At 39.4% G+C, this 25,895-nt stretch overlaps 1 protein-coding gene, 1 long non-coding RNA gene and 1 pseudogene across 2 annotated transcripts in view; 1 reads left to right on the top strand and 2 right to left on the bottom strand.

Annotated features, from left to right (window-relative positions):
• Positions 1-25,895, bottom strand: part of CCDC192 (coiled-coil domain containing 192) — a 209,152-nt gene that overhangs the window by 109,353 nt on the left and 73,904 nt on the right. The gene's annotated exons all lie outside the window — the stretch shown is intronic.
• On the top strand, positions 831-15,325 carry LOC113604500 (uncharacterized). Its single transcript, XR_003426447.2, has 3 exons — positions 831-2,397; positions 6,801-6,929; positions 7,811-15,325. It is a non-coding gene; the product is annotated as an uncharacterized LOC113604500 (long non-coding RNA).
• On the bottom strand, positions 15,479-15,999 carry LOC106970728 (peptidyl-prolyl cis-trans isomerase FKBP1A-like; annotated as a pseudogene).

The raw sequence follows: 25,895 nt of genomic DNA, 5'->3' as shown, positions 1-25,895 counted from the left end.
TGAGTTATCATTAGTAAACAGTTGTGAGGGCTACAGAAAGGCTACTGCTACCCTCCTGAAGTAGGTTTAGTGGCCACCACAGAAATGGACAAAGATACAAAGCACTGATTCTGAGAATTATTAATCTGAGAAGTAGAGTAACCTTTAAAAAACTGAAGAATAAAAACCCAGTAAAATATTTTACTTCTTTCATGCATATAATTTTTATTGCAAATATTTTATGAAATCGGAAATATTTCATTTTTTATATGTTTAAAATACATCTCACAGGGTAGCTGTTTTTCACCTAATTCTCCTATAGCAGTCTCTCTTGTTCCCTGATGTTTTTTCTCTTTGGTTACAGCAATAATGTTAAAAACAAACAAATAAACTCACGAGAAATTATAGTGCTGTCACAGGTATTTGAAGGACAAAGGTGGGAGATTGTTTTCTTCTTTGCAGACTCAGAAGTTTATAAAGTTAACTACCATACGCCAATTCTAAAAATACATATAAAAAGGGGATCTAAATTTCTCATTTTGATTACTAGCACTTAAAACTGTTTCCAGGCCTGTTCTCATTTTTCACCTTAGACCTGCTTTCTCAACTTCAGTCTTAACCATGTGCATTTTACATGTCCACAGAAAAATCAAAGGTAGCGTGTTTAAAATCAAGTTAATCATCTTGCCCCCAACCTGTTCATCAACAGCTTCCTCCTCCAGTGACTGTTACCAGCTGCTAGTTCCTTGCACAAGCTCTCACTTTGTACCAGTTTCTCCTGTGTGCCTTCTGTACATTTCCAGTCTCTCACGGTCCAATCTATGTTGCCTCCATTTTTGATCCCCATGGCTCCCGTCCGAGGAAGACCATTAGCTTCCATCTTTGGGCTGTATTCTCCAGTTCACTTTCTACACTGCCCCTAGTTTGACATTTCTAAAATATTGGTCTGATTATGTCTAAAGCCATTCAGTAGCTACCAACGGTTCTTGCCAGCCTTTGGCCTTATTTCTGGACACCTTTCTATTCCAGAAAATGACCATTGTCCTTTTTGAAGAAATGAACATCATACCTATCTGCACGATAGTCTGTCTCACCTATATTTCTATGTACACTTTGGATCTCAACAGTTAGGACATTTCCTCCGGGAAAACTCTCACCTGCCCTCAGCCTCAGTTAAGGGTTCTTCTCGGATGTTGTCACAAAGATGCATATTTACCCTATCTTACCGTTTTTCACTGCATTGAAAATGTCTTAATTATGTCTTCCACCAGTCTGAAAGTGCCAGAAAACCAAGGCAGTTTTTATGTTGTTCATTGTTGTATGTGCACAGAGCCTCCACATAATAGATGATTAGTAAGTATTTATGAAATGAAGAGATAAAAATTAATCAGTAAACAGAGATTACACTCTTTCTGATGGACCTATTATTTTCACTTTTTGTTTGACTGTTTTACTAATTAATATAAGCGATTATTCAAATATGCTTAAAAATCCAAAAGTTACCTTAAGTGAACCTTTATCCAATTCCTCCTACAACTCTCAAGGATAGTATGATGATAGGGAAGGAAAGTTAAATGGCACTGACTCCAAATGCATCAAAACGTTGACTCATTAGGCCATTTCTGTTACTTAATAATAGAGCAAATAAATAAGTGCCGTGACTCATTGTTCTTCTCCAGTGTAATGTGTTTTTCCCAGTGGTTTCTAATTACCCAAGAGAAGTCAAGCCTTTTCCAAAGTTCATGTATAGAAGGTGAAGGATACTTTAAATTTCTCGAAAAAAGGAATGGATAGAGATTTTAAAATGACTTGATTATAAAGGTATATACACACCTCTTGTTTTTCTGTCTGGAGCAGTGGGGATTACTCCGAAGGAGTAAGAAGTTACAATCTGAGAGAAAGATCAAGTTGGAGGCAAGAATCCCTTTATCCTTTATTGTGTTGACATTTATATGTTGGTCCAGTATTCTAAGACAGGCCTTGTGTCTTGCACAGCTGTGTCCAGTGCAGGGAAACTTGCCAGCATTAATGACAATTACCAGCACAAGGCTCTCTTCTGCTGACCACACCTAATTCTTTTACCCTGATTAAATATTTAAGAACAGAAAGGTTCTGCGTTTAAAAACACAGTAAACTATGCCAGTCTAAATCAAAGTTTTAAACCGTCGGACAACTCCAAGACTTGAGGCTAATCATTCACCAGTAGAAAGATAAAATTTTCCTAAACTGAAACTGAGTTTGTAGATGCTGCGTTAACAACATCTGAAGTGGAAAGAACTTCAGGGCAACATTTTCTTCTTTCAGGATTTATTCCCAAAGGACACAGTGACTATTATGTTGGGCCTCAAAAACTGAAAGCACTAAAAATTACTCTTTGGAGTTTACTACCAGAATCCAGCGTCTTGACAGACCAAATCGGTAGGTGGTACCTGGTACCTTCTTTCTTAGAAGAAATGAAGGAAAAAATTAACTTTTCTGGAAAAGCCTTTGTACCTGAGGAAATTTTATGGCTTACTTTGTGGAGCTTCCCAGCCCGACACATATCTTGCCTCTACCCTTGCCAACATCTTGGAACACAGGCCTTGGGGAGACTGCATAGGTGACTCTGTTCATCCACCTCACTAATAATGATGTGTTCAGCCTTTCTATTTTACCTTGATTCACCATATCTTAAAAATGAATATAAATATTTTAATATTTGATTTCAAATTATCTTTACAAAAGTACACTGATCATATTTCTTTAAAAATATTACTTCCTTAAAGTTGTCACTGAGATGTCATCAGGACGTAAAAGGTAAAAAAAAAAAAAAACCTGAGAAGCAGTCTTTATTCTTGTTCTCTAGTAAAAGGAACTTATCTCGAAGGTCATTAAAAAATTAAGTTCATGGGGCTCCTGGGTGGCTCATTCTCTTGGGCATCTGACTTCAGCTCTTGTGTTTGGGCCCCACGTGGGGCTCTGTGCTGACAGCTCAGAGCCTGGACCCTGCTTCAGATTCTCCGTCTCTCTCTCTCTCTGCCCTTACCCTGTTCAGTCTCTCTCTCCTTCAAAAACAAATAAATGCCAGAAAATTTTAAAAACAAAATTCAGTTCATGATTACTGTGGGCCAATTTTTGTTCAACATAGTATTGGAAGCCCTAGACACAGCAGTCAGACAAGAAAAATAAGTTCGTGGCATCCATATTGGTAAAGAACAAATTAACCTGTCACTATTTGCAGATGACATGATATTATACATAGAAAACTCTAAAGATGCCACCAAAAAACCACAAGCAATAATAAATGAATTCAGTAAAGTTGTAGGATACAAAATTAACACCCAGAGATTGGTAATGTTTCTATATACTAATTATGAAGTAGCAGAAAGAGAAATTAGAGTAACAATTGTATTGATAATTGCACCAAAAAGAATAAAATACCTAGGAATAAACTTAACCAAAGAGGTAAAAGACTTGTACTCTGAAAACTATAAAGCCCTGAGGAAAGAAACTGAAGATTGCACAAACAAATGGAAAAATATTCCATGTTTGTAGATTACAAGGATTAATATTGCTAAAATGTCCATATTACCCAAATCCATCTATGGATTCAATACAATCCCTGTCAAAATAACACCACCATTTTTCACAAACTAGAACATATAATAATAAAATTTGTATGCAACCACAAAAACCCCAAATAGCCAAAGAACTCTTGAGAAGGAAAAACAAAGCTGGAGATATCACAGTCTTAGATTTCAAGACATACTGCAAAGCTGTAGTAAAGCAGCGTGGGACTAACACAAAAATAGACACATAGAATAAAGAGCCCCAAAATAAACCCACTATTACATAGTCAATTAATTTATGACAAAGGAAGCAAGATACACACTGGGGAAAAGACAGTCTCTTCAATAAACTGTGCTGGGAAAACTGTACAGCTACATGTAAAAGAATAAAAGTAGACCACTCTCTGACACCCCCCCCACACACCCTCAAAATGGATTAAAGACCAATATGTGAGACCTGAATCCATAAAAATCCTAGAAAAGAACAAACAGTAATTTCTCTGACATTGACCATAGCAACATTTTTCTAAATATGTCCCCTAAGGCAAGGGAAACAAAAGCAAAAATAAGCTATTGGGGTACATCAAAATAAAAAGCTTTTGCACAGTGATGGAAACCATCAATAAACAAAAAGGCAACCTTCTGAATGGATAAGGTATTTGCAAATAATATATCCAATAATGGGTTAATATCCAAAATATATGAAGACTTTATACAACTCAACACCAAAAATAAATAACTTGATTAAAAAATGGGAAAAGGCCCTAAATAGACATATTTCCAAAGAAGATATACAGATGGCCAACAGACACAAGAAAAGATGCTCAACATCACTAATCATCAGGAAACACAAATCAAAACAACAACGAGATATCTGTCTTATACTTGCCGGAATGGCTAGAATCAAAAAGACAAGAAATAGGCATTGGGGAAGATGCGGAGGAAAAGGAATGTTCACACACTGTTGGTGGAAATGTAAATTGGTACAGCCAATGTGGAAAACAACATGGAGTTTCCTCAACAAAACTGAAAATAGAACTACCATATGATTCAATAATTCTACTTAATATTTATCAAAGAAAGTGAAATACTAATTTGAAATGATATATGCACACCTCTGTCTATTGCAGCATTGCATACAATAGCCAAGCTATGGAAGCAGCCTAATAGTCCATCGATAGGTGAATGGATAAGGAAGACACACACACACACACACACACACACACACACACACACACACACGCACACACGCACACACGCACACACACACACTGGAGTCTTACACAGCCGTAAAAAAGATGAAATCTTGCCATTTACAACAACAGGGCGGACCTAGAGGGTATTATACCAAGTGAAATAAGTCAGAGTGAGAAAAACAAATACTATATGATTTTACCCATATGTGGAATCTGAAAAAAAGAACATACCAAATGAATACACAAAAAGAATCAGACCTGTAAACACAGAGAACAAACTGATGGTTGCCAGAGGTGATGGTGGTAGGAGGGTGGGCAAAAAGAAGTGAAGGGGCGTGGCAGTTTCAGGCTTGTAGGTATGGAATGGGTAAGTCACAGGCATAAAAGACACAGCATAGACAATATAGTCAGTAATATCGTAATAGCAATGGATGGTGACATATTGGAGGTATACTTGGGGTGAGCAGAGCATAGCATAACGTTTAAACTTGTTGGACAAATATGTTGTATGCCTTAAACTAATGTCACATTGTGTGTCAACTGTGCTAAAAAAATGATTACTATGGGCCAAAACTCCCCCAGGAGAATGACTTTCAGAAGACACACAGGTTGGGCACCGGGCAACCAAAAGAAGAAAAGAATTTTGCAACTTATTTGACTTCACCTATGCTAAAATGCTCTTTGGCAATCTGATGATGTCCTTGATAAAAAAGGAAAAGGCTCATGGTTACACGTCTGTGACTTTAATACATTTCAGGGTGTGCTGTGGTTGAAAGAAGTGATTCAGAAAAGTGGTTCTTCCACTTTTTTTTTTTTTTAATCATGGCCCACTTTAGTGATGGAGGATAGAGAGAAGCTAAAATTTCTAGTCCATCTACCTGGTTGCTTCCTCCTTTTCAACTGAAAATAACTCCTTGATAACAAAAAAAGAACAATTTTCAGCGTGAGCTTATACATGTGTGCTATAAAACAATGCCCCTAAAGAAAGAAAAATCCATTTTATCACATTTATCTTGATAGTATATTGAAACTCACTCATCTGTAGAAATTCAATTAGTGCATCTACCAAACAATGTGTATGTTATTAGCCATTTGGTGAATGTTGGCTAAAGTGGTTGTGTGCGGGTTATATCCATCTTCTTTAGCATTAGTGACCTGGATGATTCTTATTTAAACCTTAACTTGCACATATTTTAGTAACTATCTCTTTAAAAGATATTGTAAGCCGAAAATACCACTAATGCAAATACTTGTTATCAAATAATAAGCAAATTATCTCCAACCAAATGATCTTCAATAACCAAAAAAATGTTCAGTAAATTGAAAATGATAAAGATAAATCAATATCAATTTCTAAGTACAAAGCAAAAAAAAAAAAAAAGCAACCATCAAAAACCAAAAATCAGCCACAAGATTAACAAAGTTCTGAGGACAAAGCATCCTGACTGTTTTCATGCATACCAGTAGCTTTCCAGTAACAGACTACTTATAAAGTACCTCCTTTCTTAAATTATTTTATTTATTTATTTTATTTCATTTTCTAGAGAGGTAGGAGAGAGGGGCAGAGAGAGAGAGAGAGAGAGAGAGAGAGAGAGAGAGAGAGAATCTTAAGCAGGTTCCATGCACGCTCAGCGCAAAACCGGCTGGGCTCCATTTCACGCCCTGGGATCATGACCTGAGCCAAAGTCAAGAGTTGGATGCTCAACAAACTGAGCAACCCAGGTGCCTCACCTCCTTTCTTAAATTATACCAATGTGCTGAGTTGAGTTTATGAACTGCTAATATTAGTTATCTATAATAACTCATTTTTTATTTAACTAGTGAAAAATCATAGTTCTATGTAAAGGTGAATATATATAGAATTACACATTTTGCAAATGAAAGAAAGGATTTGCATTTTTGGATCACTTGGAAGCCCATCAGAAGGTCCTCCCCAAAGCACCCCGGGGGTGTGAGCCATTCCTTTGGGCAACAGCTGTAGCTTCTTTGACTTTGAGTTGAAGGGCTGCTGAACTGCTGAGCACCAGCCTATTGAATAGAGACAAGCCTATTGAAGCATATCTGGTCATCCTTCAAGGACTGGAATGGGATCCTTCAAGAGCATGGACTTTGTACCAGATGGCCTCTAAGTGTCCTGCTGACCCTGGAAATCACCATTTATGACTGATGAGGAGGTGATGACGTGTGTTTCTGCTCAGAGTTTCAGGTACACATTTTATTTCAAAGACAGTACTCTTTATGTTTTAGAAAGAGTTACCACTAATATGACTTGTTGGCTTCTGGGCTGTGTCTATGAACTGTTACTCTGATGCCAATGAGGGTTTTTATATTCGTTCTGAACTGGGAATGAGTTTCAGTAGATAAAACAGAGGTAAGTGCTATTAGCAATCCCTTTCCGAGTGACTAACATTTTTAGTCAATCCTCCATAAGGCTTTTCAAGCTAATGAAGAGCTCAAAATGAAGGTACTTTGATTTTTAGGGGTTTTTTTTTTTGAAGTTTGTTTGCTTATTTGTTTGTTTATTTAGAGTACATGCAAGCGAGGGAAGGGCACAGAGAGAGAGAGAAAGAAAAGAACCCCAAGCAGGTTCTACACTATTAGTGTGGAGCCTGACGTGGGGTTGGATCCCATGATTATGAGATTATGACCTGAGGCGAAATCAAGAGTTGGATGCGTGGGGAGCCTGGTTGGCCAGCGTGGTCAGGCTCAGCATGAAGTCTTCTTGGGATTCTCTCTCTCTCTCCTTCTGCCCCTTCTTCCTGTGTGGGTGCGCGTTCTCTCTCTCTTTCTCTTTCTCTCAAACATTAAAAAAAAGTCAGATGCTTAACCAAGTGAGCCACCCAGGCACCCCATTTTTAGTTTTATAAGAGTATCAAAATCTGGTCAAAGAGCTAGACAGCTCTGTTGTGGTGTTCCTGTCTAGATCTCCAGATTATCTGAAAGAACCCCCTCATGTGCTTGAAAAACTACCAAACTTATCCTCTCCCATATTAAAACCTTCTCATGAAAACATTCATTGTTTCTCTGGAAATGAGTGTTTGGCTTCTAAGATTTGGCATTAACACAACCTCATTTATCTCAACATAGGTGGTGAAAAAATAGGCTATTTCATAAGGACCTCTGTGACTTCCTGAACATTCTCTTTTCATTGAGGAAGTGACCCTAACTGGAGGACAGCATCTCCCATGGCAGCAGGAGGAGAGAAGACAGGTGAGTAATGAAGTGACCCCTTATTCTACAGAGTGCACAAGGGTTCTGTCTCCATGAATCACAATAGATTTCCTAACGCAGACTTGGATATCATCTTAATCGATCTAAGACAGTGGTGAAATTAAATGGTGTCCAAAATCTTGGCAGCAGTATTTTTGTCCTAGGGTCTGTGAAATTCCATGAGAAAAGTGTTCAGAAAGAGCTGCATTGAGTGAAGTATTTGGGGAGTTGAGGAATTATTCAAACAAAACCAGTTTAATTTATATGAACCCCCCAGTGAGGAAAGCATTGAGAATGGGAATTTTGAAATAAAAATTTTCCACATTACTTCACAGGTTCTGCTTCCTTACTGAATGTTGCTTGTTTGCTTTTATAAATAATATTTCCTCCAGCTGGCACCCTTAGACAGGATCCATTCAGATGAATGTCATGGGGCATTGAGCAATTCCAGTACCTTTCTCAATGAAAACTTAAAGGTTATGTTATTCTCCCTATCCTTTCCTTTTGAGTGGCTATGAAGGAAGTTGTTGATATTATTGTTAATGTTTCAAAGAAAACTATAGCTGCTAGTTATTTTCTTAAGTGAAGCAGAGCTTCTGGCCTTGGAAATGCCCTTGAAGATAGGCTTTTTTAGGTGTTACTACTACTTCTCAAAGAGTAAAGGATGGGAATAGAAGTCTTTAGTCTTCCATTAGTTTGCTCTCATTTCTTTCCGGAGTGTGATTATGGTTAGGTATCTTGCTCTTGGGTGGAGGTATACACAGCTAGCGTGACAACCTGGTTGGCCTGAGGTGCTGAGGGGCACAAGGAGTCAGAATTTTGGAAATGCCCATGATTTCCATCAGCAAAGAAAATATTGGCTAGTTGGCAGGTGAGGGTCAGATCAATAATGATTCTTTTGTGTGGGCACAGTTGGAAAGGAATGCCTTTCACCAATTTTAATAAAACCTCTGAAACATAATTGTAAAGGGGCATTGGGGAAAATCCTGTGACCTATTTGAAATGTATAAGAAGGACTCTCAGGGTGACCCTGGTGGTCAGAGAGAGAATGGAGCTCTGGGGATAGATCTAATGAGAGCAATCCTACAAGCTCATTGACTGAGAAATAAAGCAGAGACTTAAAGAATTAAAAGAATTTATTGGCTAGCATGGGGCAAAGTTAGACAAATATAGGCTTGTAGCCTTTAATCCATGTAGTGGAAAGAGGCTGGTTCATTAGGAAAATCATATTTCGTATGGGATTGGGAAAATAAGTAGAGAGAAGAAGAATATGTTAAGGACACAGTAGAATGTGAATTTCAATACTAAGGTGGCCTAATGGAGACTTCTCGACTGTCCCAAGGGCATATGGATCAACCAACCTGGCACTCAGTAATAAAAAACAAAGGGACTCTTTCTGACCAAAGACCTTGGCAGATGGTAGGGGGAAAGAGGTGTGGTTGCAAACAGCCCAAGGCTTTTTCAACATCAACTGTATCCACAGACTTGAAAAGACTGACTTTGCCCAAACAAAATGTGAGAGAGACATCTGTATGATCAGATTACCATCTACTATTGCTGTCAGGAACTACCCAGAGGACGAGTATAAACCAACCAAACACCATAATAGACACCTTTTGGGGAGGGCGGGTGTGGGGGTTTTTCTATGGCCATGCAGAGCCGATAGGCAAGGGGTTTTGCTGGATTCGGGAACTTATTGAGGAATATTGACGGACACTGGTTCCCCCTCTCCTTGGAAATTTTACCTTCCAGCCCAGCACCAAGGAAAGCATCCAGCATGCACCACAGACATAGTCTAAACCTGAAACTGTCATTCACTGTGCTTGGAGACCTAAGGGAGTTTGAACATTCTCTGACTCTGCAGGAGCACTTCGCACTTGAGGGCCATTTTATCTGTCACGCTTCAGAACTTTTCATCTGTAGAGGTCTGTGCTCTGAAACCAGACATGTGGCCTTGTCACTTCCTGGAGCCTCTAGTAGAGTGTCCTTTCCCAGACAGTCCCAGAGCTCATCACCTGCTGTCTCTGCCCTGATGACATCTTACCAAGTAAGGCCTTCTCCTGTCACTCTGTATAAAATAAAACCTCTCTCCTAGGATCCCTATCGCCTTTTCATATTCTGTTTGACTCTTTAGCCTTTTCACCCTCTGTTACTTTATATACTGGCTAGTTTATCTGCTTGGCGTTTTTCCTGCCCCACTAGAATATAAGTTCCACGAGGGCAGGATGTTGTCTGTTTTACTGCTTCGTCCCACCACAGGTATCCTGTAAATATTTTGGAAATAAATGAATGAGGCCTTAAGCAGAGGTTTTAAGTTTATCTGGTCTCTTTCAATGTCTTCAGCCCTGTGGGCTGTTTGGGCCCCATGGGGGAGTAACAGATGGAAAGGGCTTTTTGCAAAGGGTGTAACCGAAACTAATTAATGTACCCAAGCACAAAATGAAAGTTCTTCACCCTGAGAAGGACAAACAGTTGTCAGTCATTGTTTCTTGATTATCTTTCCAAGACAGGGTCCTACCAAGTCCAGAATGTTGTCTTTGCAGTGGCCATGACAAGTTTCTGGTCTTTAAGGAAAAAGTAACAAGACAATTGTTTCACAGGTGCCTCTGGCACATGCCAGCATCTAGTAATGATTGACTTGTCTCTGGATTTTAATGCCTTTAAATCATCCTGTTACTGTCCTTTGAAACCAAGGCAGCCAAGAGAGCTTAGGAAATACTTATTATCTTAAAATTAAGTTAACAGAAAGATTCATAATTGACTGTTAGCCCTTCGGTTCCATGGTTTCTGAGTATCATCTTGTATCTGAAGGCTTTTCTGGCAGTTGCATTCTGCCATGGAGAAAACTTGTCACCCATTAGAAAAGCTTCTTCAGACATCAGTGGGCTTGAGGACCACCTGAGTAGGTATTTGATCTCTCGCGTTCTTTCTTCTCGGTAACTCCAAATTCCAGATGTCAGGGACAATCAATTTGAGCTGGGTTTTATGACCCACTGTGGGATTCTTGGACAAAGTTAGATTCAACACTAATAAAATGGAGATAAACACATCAAGTCTGTGAAAACCTGTTTGCCAACTCCACATGAATTGCAGAATTTAGAAGAGATTCATGGGATCATTAGAAAAATGAGTTCTCCAATCTTTTGTCAACTGTGGATCAAGAAAAGGAGTTAAGATAACTTTTTGGATTTCTTAAAAAAGAGGCTGGTCTTTAAATGAATCTCTCTAACAGCCCCAGGATGCCCTATACAAGCCACAGCCCTTTCTCCTCTCAGTACCATAGCCTCCGTCTGTGACATTGTGGAGGCAGCTCATACAGGCATGTGAGAGCAAGTTGTCAGAATTTCAGGAAAGTTGGGAGCTGGTTGATCTAACAGCAGTAGCTTAAAAAGGGCCATGGCGGGAGGAAGTAAACCACTGAAATAGGCCAACACTGGGAATCAGGGTTCCTCCAGAACTCCAGGGAGCTTGTTGTTAAACATTCACTAGCACACCACTAGCCCTCAGTATCCTTCAACACTGCAAGAAGTCCTTTGCCTGCCTGACGTGTGTGTGTGTGTGTGTGTGTGTGTGTGTGTGTACATATACACATGAAATAAAAAATATTTAAAATATTTTGTAAAAACAAAAAAGGATAAAAGTTTCCCAGAAAATGGAGATGAAAATTGCCCGACTGAGTACAAACACCTCATAGACAATGGACTATTCATCTGTGCTGAGGAACTGGAGCCTAACCATCGTTCCGCATACTCCAGGTGTGACACCAGTGACTTTTCAATCTTAGACCAGCTGTTGAATCTCCCTATAAGTTCTGGGGATCCAAGCAGAGAGTAAACGTCTTTGTAAAAAGGTATCAGCGGGCATGAGGCCGTATACAATATACACATACTATGAATAGATCTAAAAAGAAACAAGCATCAGAAGGCCTGGATCCTTTGCTAACTTTCACTCTAGAGTTAAATATTTGCCAAGAAGTAAGCTTCTTCCACTTCAGATCTTTAAAGTTACGTTATAGAAGTGACCACCCAGCCTCAATAAAAGAGAATATGGATTATCATACCAATGACTACACCACGTGAGATAAAGGCAATCTCCGTGCAACTTCAGATATTCCTCTGGAAATAACCCGCGCATTGTTTACCCTACCTGAGAACCACCTGTATTTGTATAGCAATCACACTTGAAAGATACTAAGAGTACAGGGCCGAGCCCCAAAGGCAGGGTCTGTTGACATAATTAGGTGGTAACTCTCCAACTCCCAAAGTTCTTTTGACGATAAGAAAGAAAGAGACACCTCTTGCTCTGTAGGAAACTCCTTTTCAGTTTGTTTTCTAGTAATTGCCTAGTTTATTCCCTTCCTGCTCTTCAGTGGTTACTTTATTTAGGGACAGTAGAGGATTTTCACCTGGTGCCATAGGCTTAAACACTTCTGGAAAAGTGGCTGTGCACCTGCACCTGAGACGAGTAGATGCGTATTAACTATTTTACAAAACAAACAACTCCAGGATGCCTTGCAACTGCTAATAACCTCTCTGGAACAGCCCAGCACTGCTAGATTGTCCCTTTCCACTGTTAGTTCATACGCAAAGTGGTAGGATATTGTCACCTTTGCTCAAATGCAAGAAAATCAGAAGATGCTGTGACCTGAAAGTGCTGGTACTTCCAGCTCCAGTTGGTTTCAGAGGAAACTTCCGGTGGCTGTCACCGGCTACAAAATAGATGACATGTGTCTTGTACTCTTTGACTTATTCCTTTCCTCAAGATAACACTCAGGATCTTTCACCTCTCCTTGCCTCTGAATAGGCTGCTCCCTCTGCTTAGATCTCTCTCGTGCTCACCTCCATTTTCACTTGGCCATATTGGAATCGTCATTCACTTCCCCATATTGTAATCCTCAACTCAGCTATCATGCCATGCCTGAAGGCTTCCCTGAGGAATCCTCATCTCCAGCCTGGGTAAGGGATGGTTCCTCTGAGTTCTTACAGTAATTTTTGATGATTGCCATCATCCCATATGGCATAATGTGCAATATATCCTAGGTATGGTTAGCCTCTTTCTTAAAGCAGTGGTTCTGAATTTGGGTTATATGTTAGGATGATGTCAGTACATAGCCCTTTACATTATGTTGGGCTCACCACAAGTGTAACTACCATCTGCCCCACCCAAGACTATGACAATGTCATTGAGTACATTCTTTATGCTGTGCCTTTTATTCCTGTGACTTACCCATTCCAGAGTGGGAAGTCAGTATCTCCAACTCTCCTGCAGCTATTTTGCCCATCACCCTGCTTCCCTTCCCTCTGGACACTTATCAGTTTGTTCTCTGTGTTTATAGGTCTGATTCTGCTTTTTCTTTGTTTACTCATTTGTTTTGCTTTTTAGATTACACATGTAAGTAAAATCACATGGTAGTTGTCTCGGTCTGACTTATTTCACTTAGCACAACACCTGTCCATCCATCATCCTTTCTTATGGCTGTGTAATATTCCATTGTGTGTGTGTGCATGTGTGTGTGTGAGAGAGAGACAGAGACAGACAGAGAGAGGGAGGGAGAGAGAGAGAGAGAGAAAGACATATATCAGTGGACACTTAGGTTGCCTCTATATCTTAGCTATCATGAACAATGCTGTAATGAACATTGGCATGCATAAATCTTTTTGAATTACTGTTTTTGTTTTCTTTGAGTAAATACCCATTAGTAGAATTATTGGATTATATGGTATTTCTATTTTTAGTTTTTCAAGGAATCTCCATATTGTTTTCCACAGTGGCTATGCTAATTTATATTACCACCAACCAACAGTGTATGAGCGTTCGTTTTCCTCCACATCCTCACCAACACTTGTTATTTCTTGTCTTTTTGATTTTAGCCAGTCTGACAAGTATAAGGTGATAACTCATGGTTTTTATTTGGATTTCCCTCATGATTGGTGATGTTGTGCATCTTTTCATGTGTCTCTTGGCCATCTCTATGTGTTCTCTGGAAAAATGTGTGTTTAGGGCCTCTGCCCAGGTTTTTTTTGCTTGTTTGTTTGTTTTTTGGTTGTCTGTTTTTGAGAAAAGCAGAATAAAGCACTTTTATAGTGGTAATTAAAACTTGAAACTCTGGTGTAGTTCAGGGAGGTGGGTGTGGGAGGTAGGCAGCAAAAATTTTCCTCACCAAATCATTACAAGGGAGAGCAAAGTGTTGAGAGGGGGAGGAAAAGCCAAGAAACACTGAAATCAGCAGGGGGAGCTGAATATCAAAAACCAGGAGATACTGAAGCTGTGATGACCAGCATCATTTCCTCAAGACAACACTCAAGGGTGTGTCAGGATGGCTGTGCTTTCATCGGGTGTTAAGTGTCTACAAACAGCACCTTCAATTTAAACTTTCGATTAAAGTTCTTAAAATTTAGGAAGCAGAGCTTGGATAGCTACGAGATTACAATAGTCCTGAATATCCATTAGAAAAACCACAAGGTGGGAGAGAAAACAAAAAGTGAGGCCACAAAGGCGGCCTCAGAGGTCCCTGCAGGCCAGGGTGCAGATCCGTGTAGTTTCCAACACTGCAGTGAGAACTGTCTGTCTTCAAAAGGCAGAGGGTTTGGGGCACTTAGGTGGCTCAGTCAGTTAAGCGTCTGACTCTTGATTTAGGCTCAGGTCATGATCTCATGGTCCGGGAGATTGAGCCCCATGACCGGCTCCAAGCTGAGAATACAGAGCTTGCTTGGAATTCTCTCATTCCTTCTTTTTGCCCCTCCCTGCCTCCATCTCTCGCTCTCTCTTTCTATCAAAATAAATAAATAAACTTTAAAGAAAAAAAGGCAGAGTGTTTAAGGGGAGGCTCGGGTGGGGCAATGGAGGCAAAGGCTTTCCCCCTCTCTGCTTCAGTTTTGGGTAGGGCTTTTAATTCAACCTATGTACATCTGTCAACTTAAAGAGGAATTTGTCCCTCAACAGCATCTCAAAATCTACTACAGCTTTGTATGGCAGCAGCAAGAATGTTTAATGAATAATAGATAAAAATTTCACCCAGAAAAACAAAATAAAATAAAGATTCTTGCATCCTCCTTCCCCCACCAATTCCTATTCTGAAGTTAACCCGTTACTTGTGCTGTTAATACTTGACTAATACTTAAATGGAAACCTGGATCTAAAAGATTGAAACTGAAACTTCACCCCAACAAGAAAATGAAATAAAATGAATAACTTGAGGTTCATGGCATAGAGTTTAGGTCAACACACATATGAGGAGAAAGAGAAAGAGCAAAGCCATGGGGACAGAACACTTTCATTCGGTATCAATGCTTATCTAAAGAATGTAGTGGATGGGACGCCTGAGTGGCTCAGTCGGTTAAGCGTCTGACTTTGGCTCAGGTCATGATCTCACAGTTCGTGAGTTCGAGCCCCATATCGGCTCTGTGCTGACAGCTCAGAGCCTGGAACCTGCTTCGGATTCTGTGTCTCCCTCTCTCTCTGCCCCTCCCCTGCTCATGCTCTCTCTCTGTCTCAAAAATAAACATACATTAAAAAAATTTAAAAAAGAAAGAAAGAAAGAAAGAAAGAAAGAAAGAAAGAAAGAAAGAAAGAAAGAAAGAAAGAAAGAAAGAAAGAAAGAAAGAAAGAAAGAAAGAAAGAAATGTAGTGGAACAATCAGGAAAAGCTCCACACGACTGGCAGATTCGTGTGTGCACCTCTGGAGGCACCACATCCCTCCATGGCACATCCAAGAATGGGGTGCTCAGGGAAGATGCCATTCCTGTCATTCCAATTTCAGAAGCTCCATGTCAAGGACAAAAACAAGAGTGGCATTTGGTGGGGTGATGCCTGGGTGCCTAGGAGCACTGTAGTCATAGTCTGGGGAGATATTTTGGCTCTCTGACCCATACTTATGGGGGCAACGCCTTCTTTCTAGCCTCAGATCATCTCCTGCTTCCCTAGCATAAAGTTAAAGTGCTTCTTTCTGTTCTGGAAGGGATCAAATTTCTTTCTATCTTCAAGAATCCCTGTGTCATGCACCACACAGGTCTGGCCATGCTTTGGGACAGTAGCCCATCTCTGGGGGAGATAGTCTCCACCTGCATATTCTAAGACTGCAGTGGTGAGGGATGCTGGGAGGGCAGGCAAGCCACATGGACAGACAGCAGACCTGGAGGTGATTCCTGGCCTCATGACCCATGCTCACTTTTTAATCATCTAGTTGTTTATTTTTTCACTGTTGAGTTGTATACATTCTTTATATATTTTAGATATTAACCCCTTACAGGATATATTATTTGCAAATGATTTTGTAAACCTTCATTCAGTAGATTGCCATTTTGTTTCATTGATGGTTTCCTTTGCTGTACAAAAAAATTTTATTTTGATGTGGCCTTTGCTTTTGTTTCCTTTAGGAGACATATCTACAAAAATGTTGCTGTGGCCAATGTCAGAGGAATTACTGCCTGTGTCCTCTTCTAGGATTTTTACGAATTCCAGGTCTCTCAGGAATTTAGGTCTTGAATCCATTTTGAGTTTTTTTGTGTAGGTATGGTGTCAGAAAGTGGTCCAGTTTCATTCTTTTACATGTAGTTGTCCATCTTTCCCAGCACCATTTTTTGAAGAAACTGTCTTTTCCTGCAATGTATATTCTTGGCTCATTTGTCATTGAGCATAGTGTTTTCAAAGTTCATCCTTCTTGTAGCATGAATCAGTACCTCATCTCTTTTTAGGGCATTTACCAAACTGGTAACTACTAAATTAGTATAAATAACTGATAATATCACACTGTTGCCTTTCTTTAACAGATTAAATTCAGGCATAGCAAAGGACAAGATTTTTTTTTTAATTTTTTTTTTAACGTTTATTTATTTTTGAGACAGAGAGAGACAGAGCATGAACGGGGGAGGGTCAGAGAGGGAGACACAGAATCTGAAACAGGCTCCAGGCTCTGAGCTGTCAGCACAGAGCCCGACGCGGGGCTTGGACTCACGGACTGCGAGATCATGACCTGAGCCGAAGTCGGCTGCTTAACCGACTGAGCCACCCAGGCGCCCTGCAAAGGACAAGATTTAAAGAAACAAATAGCAAGGAGTAACTCAATCACTTTTCCCAGGCTATGGTTGAATCTCCCTCAATTTCTTTGTGTCTCAGAACCAACAGCTGACCTAGTTAAGCCCGCCGAAGGACCCAGATTCTGGGTTTGGCAGGTGTTGTGCTATTCTTTTTGCCTTCCAGGCATTTTGAACAATTTCCTTAGGGTAGAAGTTTCCCAACTTTATGGGTCCTCACGTCAAGCTGGAAATCTAAAATTCTCTTGCCACTTTCCTTGCACCCTCAGGTCAGACTTGAGACTTCCTCTTCACCAGTTAGAAGTATCCATGCCACAATTCATGTCAGAACCGTTTCAGATGCCCTCCACTCACAGCAGAAATATCCTGTACAGAAGGAGGTTCTACTGGAAGCTTCCAGGGCTGGCCTCAGAGTTAGTAGGTGGGGTGATGCAGTGGTGGACACTTCCACTGGGACAGTTCTGTGGTACGATTAGAGCATCATCCCCAACTTTAGTTTCCAAGCCTGGTCCTCTGGAGAGAAACTTCCGGAGAGTTTTGGGAGTTACTCCTGATCTTCAGTTAATTCTTTTTTTGCTTAAATTCATTAGAATGTGTTTCTGTTAAATGAGAGTAGGATTGCTATCACAGGACTCTACCTTAGAAACCCTGTTGGTGTTGAACTATGCGGAGAAGATTGCCCCCTAATTCACTGATTAGCTTTAGGGCCATGACAGACCTCTTTTGCAGAAAAGCCCTTGTTTGCATAGCTTAAGTTGACAAATACTCTTTATCTCTCAGAATGTAAAAAATTTCACAGGTGCAGTCTGAATGATTGTGAATGTGATGTTTGACACTAGTAAAGTATTAATCCACACAACAGTATATTGATTTCTGAGATACTCTCAGCTGACCACTAACTCTGAATCATAATTTCTTTGCCAAGTCCATCAGGCTTATAAGTTCAGGTAGTCTTATCTCTTAACCACCCTCCTCGACCCACTACCTTTCTCAAACACATATGGAATGTACCACAATGGCCTTAAAATGCATTGTCTAATTGCTATATCTGAGCATCAATGATGGATGGAAAGTTTTGAGAAAAAATATAAATCTGTAATTTTTGAACTTTGTATGGACATGTTTTGTAGTTAATAACATCTGATAAGAATATGCTGAACCATTGATTTTGACAAATTCCTTCTTATACTTTTCTATATGAAGACACTCCCCAGACTCCAGTGGGCAATGTAGAAGGCCTATAAGGACATAGTTTTTGTGATGCTAAAGGTAAATTCCATGCAGGAACCTGTCAGTATATGGAAATTATGTTAAACCTCATTATCTCTCCACCCCCCCTCCATCCTCACATGGACTACTGCACTGATCTAGCCTTATGTACCACCTTTGGAGTCTCTTAGAGCATTCAGAAATGAAATCCAGGAGGAGGAAGGTAGTATTTCAGTTGATGTTCTGGTATTTTCCCTTTATCTACCTTAGGTTTATTTTGCTTTGGCATGTGTGACAGTCCACAGAAAATGTCAAAAATATCAATCAGCTCTTCCTAAAATATATTGAAGATGATGGTACAATAGCTTCCAAGGCACATGGCATATGCCTATACCATATGAGCCTAAGAATACACCTGTGAACATACCATTTCAGAGTGAGAAACACTTGCCTGAAGTCTTACTATCATGCATTTTTAGGGTGACATGTGGGCATTGCGAGAAGAGAGACCCTGTTGTCATAATATTTATTCATAAGGCTGTAGGAAATTATGTTTTTAGGCTAAAAGTTTTCTCAGATAATGGTCTCAGACATAAAAATAAAACAAATAAAAACCCATCCATGAAGAGGAATCAAAATGAAAGCATCTTAATAAAATGAATTTGCCATACTTAAAGAAGATTTTGAATATGGTTGCTTATCCTTAATACTGTTTGAGGCCACACAGATACATAAGACATAAATGGGAGAGCAGTGGGAGCCAAGTAGCATGTGATCTCACTGGCATGAATTTCCAAAGGGGTCAGACTTGAAACCGACCAGTGAAAGATCAATTTGCTAGGAAGTCATTTTGAAGACTAAGTTCTTACTTATCCTAAGATCTATGGCCAAATGGCAAATTAATGCCCCAGGGAACACACTTTTGGAGAGGTCATGGAAGCATCCTCTGAGTCCCTCATCAACTAAACTTTGACCTTGTCCAAATCATACATGTCTGAGCATTTAACATGCTAGTTGGTCAGGCTAAAATCCACTTCAATCCTAGGTTTCCATCCAGGGTAACTTTTATCTACAACAGTGACTAGCTGAACATAGTGGCCCTTTAAGGGTTACCGTGATCCAGCTCTTTAATTACTTTGGTTACTGCATGAGCTCTATCTCTGGGGATGAGTGTGTTTCAGGCATGGAATATTGTTGAGGGGGAAACATTCCCATGAGCTCCAGCTGGACATAACTTGTTTTTAACACTTAATGTAAACATCTAGTTGTATTCTCATTAGCAATTCTGCAAAGCAGAATAATGCCTCCCATTCTCATTTCCACCTATTCCCTCCTCAGAGCTTCCAGTCTGACTGTATGCATTGTTCTGGCCCCCACTTCTACCCTGGTGTATGATGCATTTTCCCCAAGGCCAGCAAGAGCCTCCCTCCCTGTTTGATCACCAAGCCTCCTCCTCCTGCTTCTCTGAATCCTTCCTCTTAACCAGTTCTTCCATGAGGACAAACCATAACAATTTGCACCCAGGGCTCCCTGCACCCATGAAGCCTGAAGCATATGAGACTGGCTTGTACGATTAGCAAAAATAGTTGAAGAATGAACAATTAATAACTATTTCTTATGGTTTTATATCCCCTAACCTCTTCTTGAAGTCTTGTGACTTACTTGTCTCCTTTCTATGAGAAGCTCAAGTCCTCCTTAGATCCTGTAACACAATATAGCCATACATTTTTAATGAAAAAAGTTTAAAAGGTGTGGAGTTATTATTTTAGGTTTCATTTTTGAAATGACTCATACCTAAACCATTTAGCAACTCTGTGGCCTGTTATCCTTCTTGGAGAAATCACACCCATTTAGAAGAGTCTGTGTAAATCATTTATTTATATGGTTGCTAATTGTTGTTACAGGTTCCAAGGCTATGACAATACCTTTTCATTTATAAAGGCTAAAGAGAACTCTCCTTGACATTTTTTCCTCCCTGCAATCTCCCAGTGGGGTTTATGTCAGCTCTCAATTAATGACATTTAAAACAAAGGGAAGAGATTGGGCAAAAGATAAAATTATTTATATTTGAAACATTATGAATGATAAACATCTGCACATAAGCAGTTACTTTAATTACCATTTAAAATTAGAAACAACTTCCCTTTTTTATTTTTCAAAATAGGCTATTGACATCATCAGTAATTTCTAGGAAACTATATTAAAATTTATGTTTAAAAAGTAAATTCTTAATAATTCTGAGGTTTCTCATTCAACTCAATTGTGGGTGCTTCTGTTCTAGTGGAATTCTTGGCAGTTTCTAAGAAAGGGAAGGCTAAACAGAATAAGGACAGACTAAAATAAGGCAAACTGGTGAAATCAGGAAAGTAAAGAATGTAATGTCAAAAAGGTGTGTGTTCACTGACTCTCCTCTCCCCTCCACTGGTTTTCCCACTAGATTTACATTAATGTTTCCAGAAATGTGCATCCAAAAATGAATGTCAAAGAAACTTCGGCTAAACCAGTTGCATTTCATTTAGCACTACACAGGAGGAATATGCATACTCAAAACTCCCAGTTGGGATTTTTTCCTTAAGGGGTCAAGCAAGGATTGGACAGAATCAGGTAGGATGGCATTTTCTTGGGGGCTGAGAAAGTAAAGGTTAGAAAGTCAAAGGTGGAGGGACAAGAGTGTGGTCAGAATTGCCTCTAAGCTTCATAGATGATCTTTTCCAGTTGCAAAATTTCTCAGCAGTAGTTTTCCATTCCCTGTGGCATTGACATCTGCCTAACGCAATCACTGTGTTCTTGCTCAAGCAATGGTGAACAGAAATGCCTGTATTAGTTCCTCTGGGCGTCTCTAGGCACATGAAGAGGGTCTTCTACATGCCCTCCTCATGCACAAAGAATAAGTTCTCACAAGTCCTTGTAAGAATAAGTTCTTTTTTTCATGGACATGCGCGCGCACACGCACACACACACACACACACACACACACGTGTGCGTGTGCGGAGGTGGGGCACAGGGGGAGAGAGCATCTTAAGCAGGCTCCATGCTCAGCACAGAGTCTGACACAGGGCTCCATCCCATGACCCTGGGATCACGACCTGAGCCAAAATCAAGAGTCGGCCACTCAGCCAACTGAATGAGCCACCCCAGCACCCCAAGAAAAAGTTCTTATATGCATTAACACTTCTTTGGGTCAACAGAGACATGTATTTATTGTGAATACCATGGAGTACTTAAGAGTGAAACTCAACAAAATGGATTCTGGTACTGTTACATAAATGTCAAAAGCATATATTGCAAGTAATGATAGGATAATCAACAAGAGCAGGTGCAGTAATTAACGTCAACCTTAATGAGGGTGGGCTATGCCATAGGCACAATTCTAAGTCCTTTTCTTTTATCAACTTATTTTATCCTCTCAATAACCCTATTAAGTTGGGTTCTGTGATTATTCCATTTTATAGATAAACAGGATGCTGGATTTTCCCACCAAGAATGCCATTAAAATTTAGCACTGAAGAAGCCAGAAGAATGTTCGCTGGGTTTTGTTTTTTGTTTTCATTTTTTGATGCTGGTGTTGTTTTTGTTGTGTTCTGTTAGTTAGCAAGCACTGACATAAAATTTACAGCATGGCAGTTACCGATCTAAGAATTTTCTAAATATGACACTAACTCTGTTAATCCTGATGACAATTTCATGAGCTAGGTTCATTTATTATAACCCTTTTGAAGTGGTAGGAGTTGAGACTCACGGAGATCAAGCAACTTACCCAAGGTAACATGACTAGAAAGCTAATAGCGTGGTGTCCTAATCCCAGGTAGTCTGTTCTGAGTGTGCAGTGGGAAAAAGTCCTTACAGAAACAGGTGATGCTTAAGCATTTCTTGAATATTTAGCCAACATACCCAATTTATTGGAGGGAGGAGGAGTGTGTGCGTCATGTAAAGGAGAAGTTGAGGAGAGAAGCATGGGTGCTTATCCTCCCTCTCTCTCTCTCTCTCTCTCTCTCCCTCTCCCTCTCTTCTTAGACCTTGCTGGTGACTCTATCACACCTCATGATTGGTGTGAGAGCTCACATTTTCTCTTTTGGATGTTCATGCCTAGTATACCTAGGAATGTTGAAAGACTAATCACTGGGGATTAGAAACCATCTGAGATTTGAATGCATAGTCAAAATCAATTTCAATGCTAACAGCTACAGTTAACAGTTCAGATTTTATTTTAATCAGTAATCATCATACTTCTTCACATTTAGCAACAAAATAAACTAAACAATTCACAACTTTTCTACTTAACTATCCAAATATACATTTCCCTAGAACTCTTTAGTCTATAAATTTCAATAAATCCAAACTGAAAATTCATTCAGTCTCATAAAGAGAAGTCACCACTATGCCAACACCGACAATACCCTTGATCACTATAGAAAGAGAGGAAGTTAACATTCATTGATGAAGTTTTGAGCATCTGGAAAGCTTTTGGTTGAGAAGCCTTGTCTCATTAATAAAAGAACCTAAAACTATCTCAAGTAGAAAAGGAGTGGAATCTGGTGCTTTGAAATGGAAAAGAAAATAAACAAACCTGAGAGCAGGAAGTTGATTCATCCAAAACAAAGAGGGTGAGGTATTGGGTGTTCTTCAGATGGCAGGGAGAGTACTCCACTTCTACCTAGGTCCTTTGGGTAATATGACCTCAAATAGGCAGGTGTGCCAAGGGAGACTTGGCCCTGAGTGCTATATATAGCACAAGAGTTCCCACAAATCTTCTGTTAAAACTTAGCACTGAACGACAAGAACCATAAGTCTTTGAATGGGTCCATAGGCATTCAAAACAGAAAAATAGCAGCCACAATGAACTAGAATATAGTGTCTGTCCCCTCTCCACTTTGGATAGTAAAATCCTTGGGGTACCTGTGCAAACCTCAGGGAGGAAAGAAGACCATTCTTCCTAACAATAACGGAGACCAAATTTCTGGCTAACAATCACAGTAGGGGCCTGAATCAGACTTGATTTTATTTAAGCAAAAAAAAAAAAAAAAAAGTTATATTTTGTACATTGAACATAGTGAAATTAGACATGGAGGCAAATTGTACATTCTTTTCAGACCTTTTGATTGTCTGGTATTTATTGCATAAACTTTAATCTCAACTTTTACCCGGTTTGGTGATAGTAGTGGTAGTAATAATAATGAACCAATTTCTGATTCCTCTGGGGTCCAATTGTAAATACTTACAGATCCAGGTGAAGACAAATGACTTAAACACTGGTGTGGCAGAATCTGATCCATACTTCCCACTTCTTCCTGGGTGTAGAGCCAGACTACCTTTCCTGGCATTCCCTGCAATTACGGTGGCCTCACAACTAAGCGTTAGCCAATGAAAGTGAGCAGAAGTGAGGTACACCACTTGGAGTTTTGTAGTTCCCCGTATCTGTGGTTTTGTTTTCCATGGTTTCGGTCACCTGTGGCCACCCATGGTCTCAAAGCAGCTGATCCTCCTGACATATTGTCAGAAGGTCAGGAGTAACCTGACGTTACATCACAATGCCCATGTCCATTTACTTCACTTCATCTCATCATGGAGGCATTTTATCAGCTCACATCATTACAAGAAGAGGGAATACAGTACCATAAGGCATTTTGAGAGAGAGAGGGAAAGAGAAACCATATTTACATAACTTTTATTATATTATTGCACTTGTTCTTACTGTTAGTTATTGTTGTTTATCTCTTGCTATGCCTAATTTATAAATTAAACTTTACCATAGGTATGTACGTATTAGAAAAAAACATGGTATATATAGAGTTCATTACTATCTGTGATTTCAGGCATCTACGGCAGGGAGGGGGGTGGTCTTTAAACATATCCTCCACAAGATAGGGGCGGGGTGGGGGGTGGGATTACCCTGTAGACCATTATAAGCTTCTGAAGCACACACCTCCATGATCTCCTCCCTTCTGGCCCACTAGAATAGAGACGATCCCAAATCGGAATCGGAATCTACATGTGGAAGATGTCAGGGGCTTCATCAGTCTTTCAACAAGTGTCCCTGAAGAACAATGAATGAGCAGAGCCTACATACCAAAAAGAGTACTCACAATAGAATGTAACTTGAATAGGCAAGAAATTTCTCTTGTGCTAAGCCACTGAAATTCTGGGGTCTATTTGTGACAACAAGTAGCATTGTTGTAATAAAATTTGAGTAGTTAAAACAACAACTACAAAAACAAACTAACTCCTTCCCACCTACAGTCACCACACAATCACGTCCTCTGTAGGGAACATCTTTCAAATTATAGAAAAGATGTAAGAAAAGAGTTGTTTAAAGTCAAAATCCAAGGTAAGGTTCATACTTAGGATACCTATAAATCTGTTTCATTTGCCACACAAAGTAGTCTATTTTATTTTAATTAGTTGCCAACATTTATAAGTGGAAAAATTTCCCACACAAATCTAGACTTTCATCTTCTGAAAAACTTGGTAAGTTGAGCTTTATTCTCCTTCTTATGTATGATATGCACCCTGCAGACCCACATGACTTGTTCTGGCCATACTCCCTCTTTTGCATTACTTATTTGGCCTTTGAATGTAGTTGTATGTTACTGCTGGGTTATCAGAAATAGCTGGGGATTTAGAAAACACACAATACCAACTAGACTATAACTACAATGAGGAGAGCCTACTTGAACCATTTACATGTTATATCCTTGGCTTCTTTTGATGGGAGTCACAGAAACAGTCACATAAAATTTATAACTGCATTTGTTGATTTGAGATTACTGATATTTTTTGCCTCCTAACTATCTCTCCCAGTATTCCCTATATGAAATCCAACATAAAGTCTCATTTCAGAATTAGCTCACTAGAAAATAATTAGTAATATCTCCTCCACCAATACAATAAGAACTACTCATCTGTTATTTTCTCCATTTTGCCTTTAGCATTAAGAGCATCATAGTTATATTTCTTTCAAGTATACTCTATGGAAAGTTATGACTTAAACTTGCAGGTTCTACTTTTTCTCCTTTCATTGCTATTTTATTTCAATATGTTTGTTCTCATTTATAGTTAGTTATGTACTTGAAATTCATCTGTTTCATACATACATTTATTATAGGCCACCTCAAATTCTTTGTGAAGTTAAATAGAGTATAAATAAATAAGTATAGTTAAATTAAACATTATCGTTAATGTTTAATAACAGTATAAAATTATATCAGGAGAACATAAAGTTTAATATTCGTATCCATTTGAGATACATTTTTTGTTTTTGTTTCTTGCCTTTTGAAAATAGGGTAATATTATTAATAAATAATTTCTTAGAATCTTTTCTAGATGATTTGCTGCCAACTAGAGGAGCATACTTAATTTGCTGTTGTTTCATTTGTTTTCTAAAATGCACATAGAGAAGCAACTATCATATACACATAGATAGATTCTCTTATTTACTTGGTCATTTGTTTAACAAGGCATTTACTGAACACTTACTTTGTATCAAGAACTATGTGAGACTAAAGCCAAGTCTCAGAACTTGGGGACTCAACTATTACGGTGGAATAGAGAATAAAGAAAAGATCGGTAGAATATGCACTGGAAGAAAAGACAGTTTATGCCTGAGGAGTCAAGAGAAGCATGTCACTTGAGGGAGATGCACCCCAGGTTTTGAAAGGCATGCAGTGGGTGAAGCACAGGGAAGGGTTCACCTTGGGAAGGGATGGAACCTAGAACCTAGGAGA

The sequence above is a fragment of the Acinonyx jubatus genome, chromosome A1 (genome assembly GCF_027475565.1).
Source record: "Acinonyx jubatus isolate Ajub_Pintada_27869175 chromosome A1, VMU_Ajub_asm_v1.0, whole genome shotgun sequence".
NCBI classification, from domain to species: domain Eukaryota; kingdom Metazoa; phylum Chordata; class Mammalia; order Carnivora; family Felidae; genus Acinonyx; species Acinonyx jubatus.
This window is presented reverse-complemented; position numbering and strand designations above follow the sequence as displayed.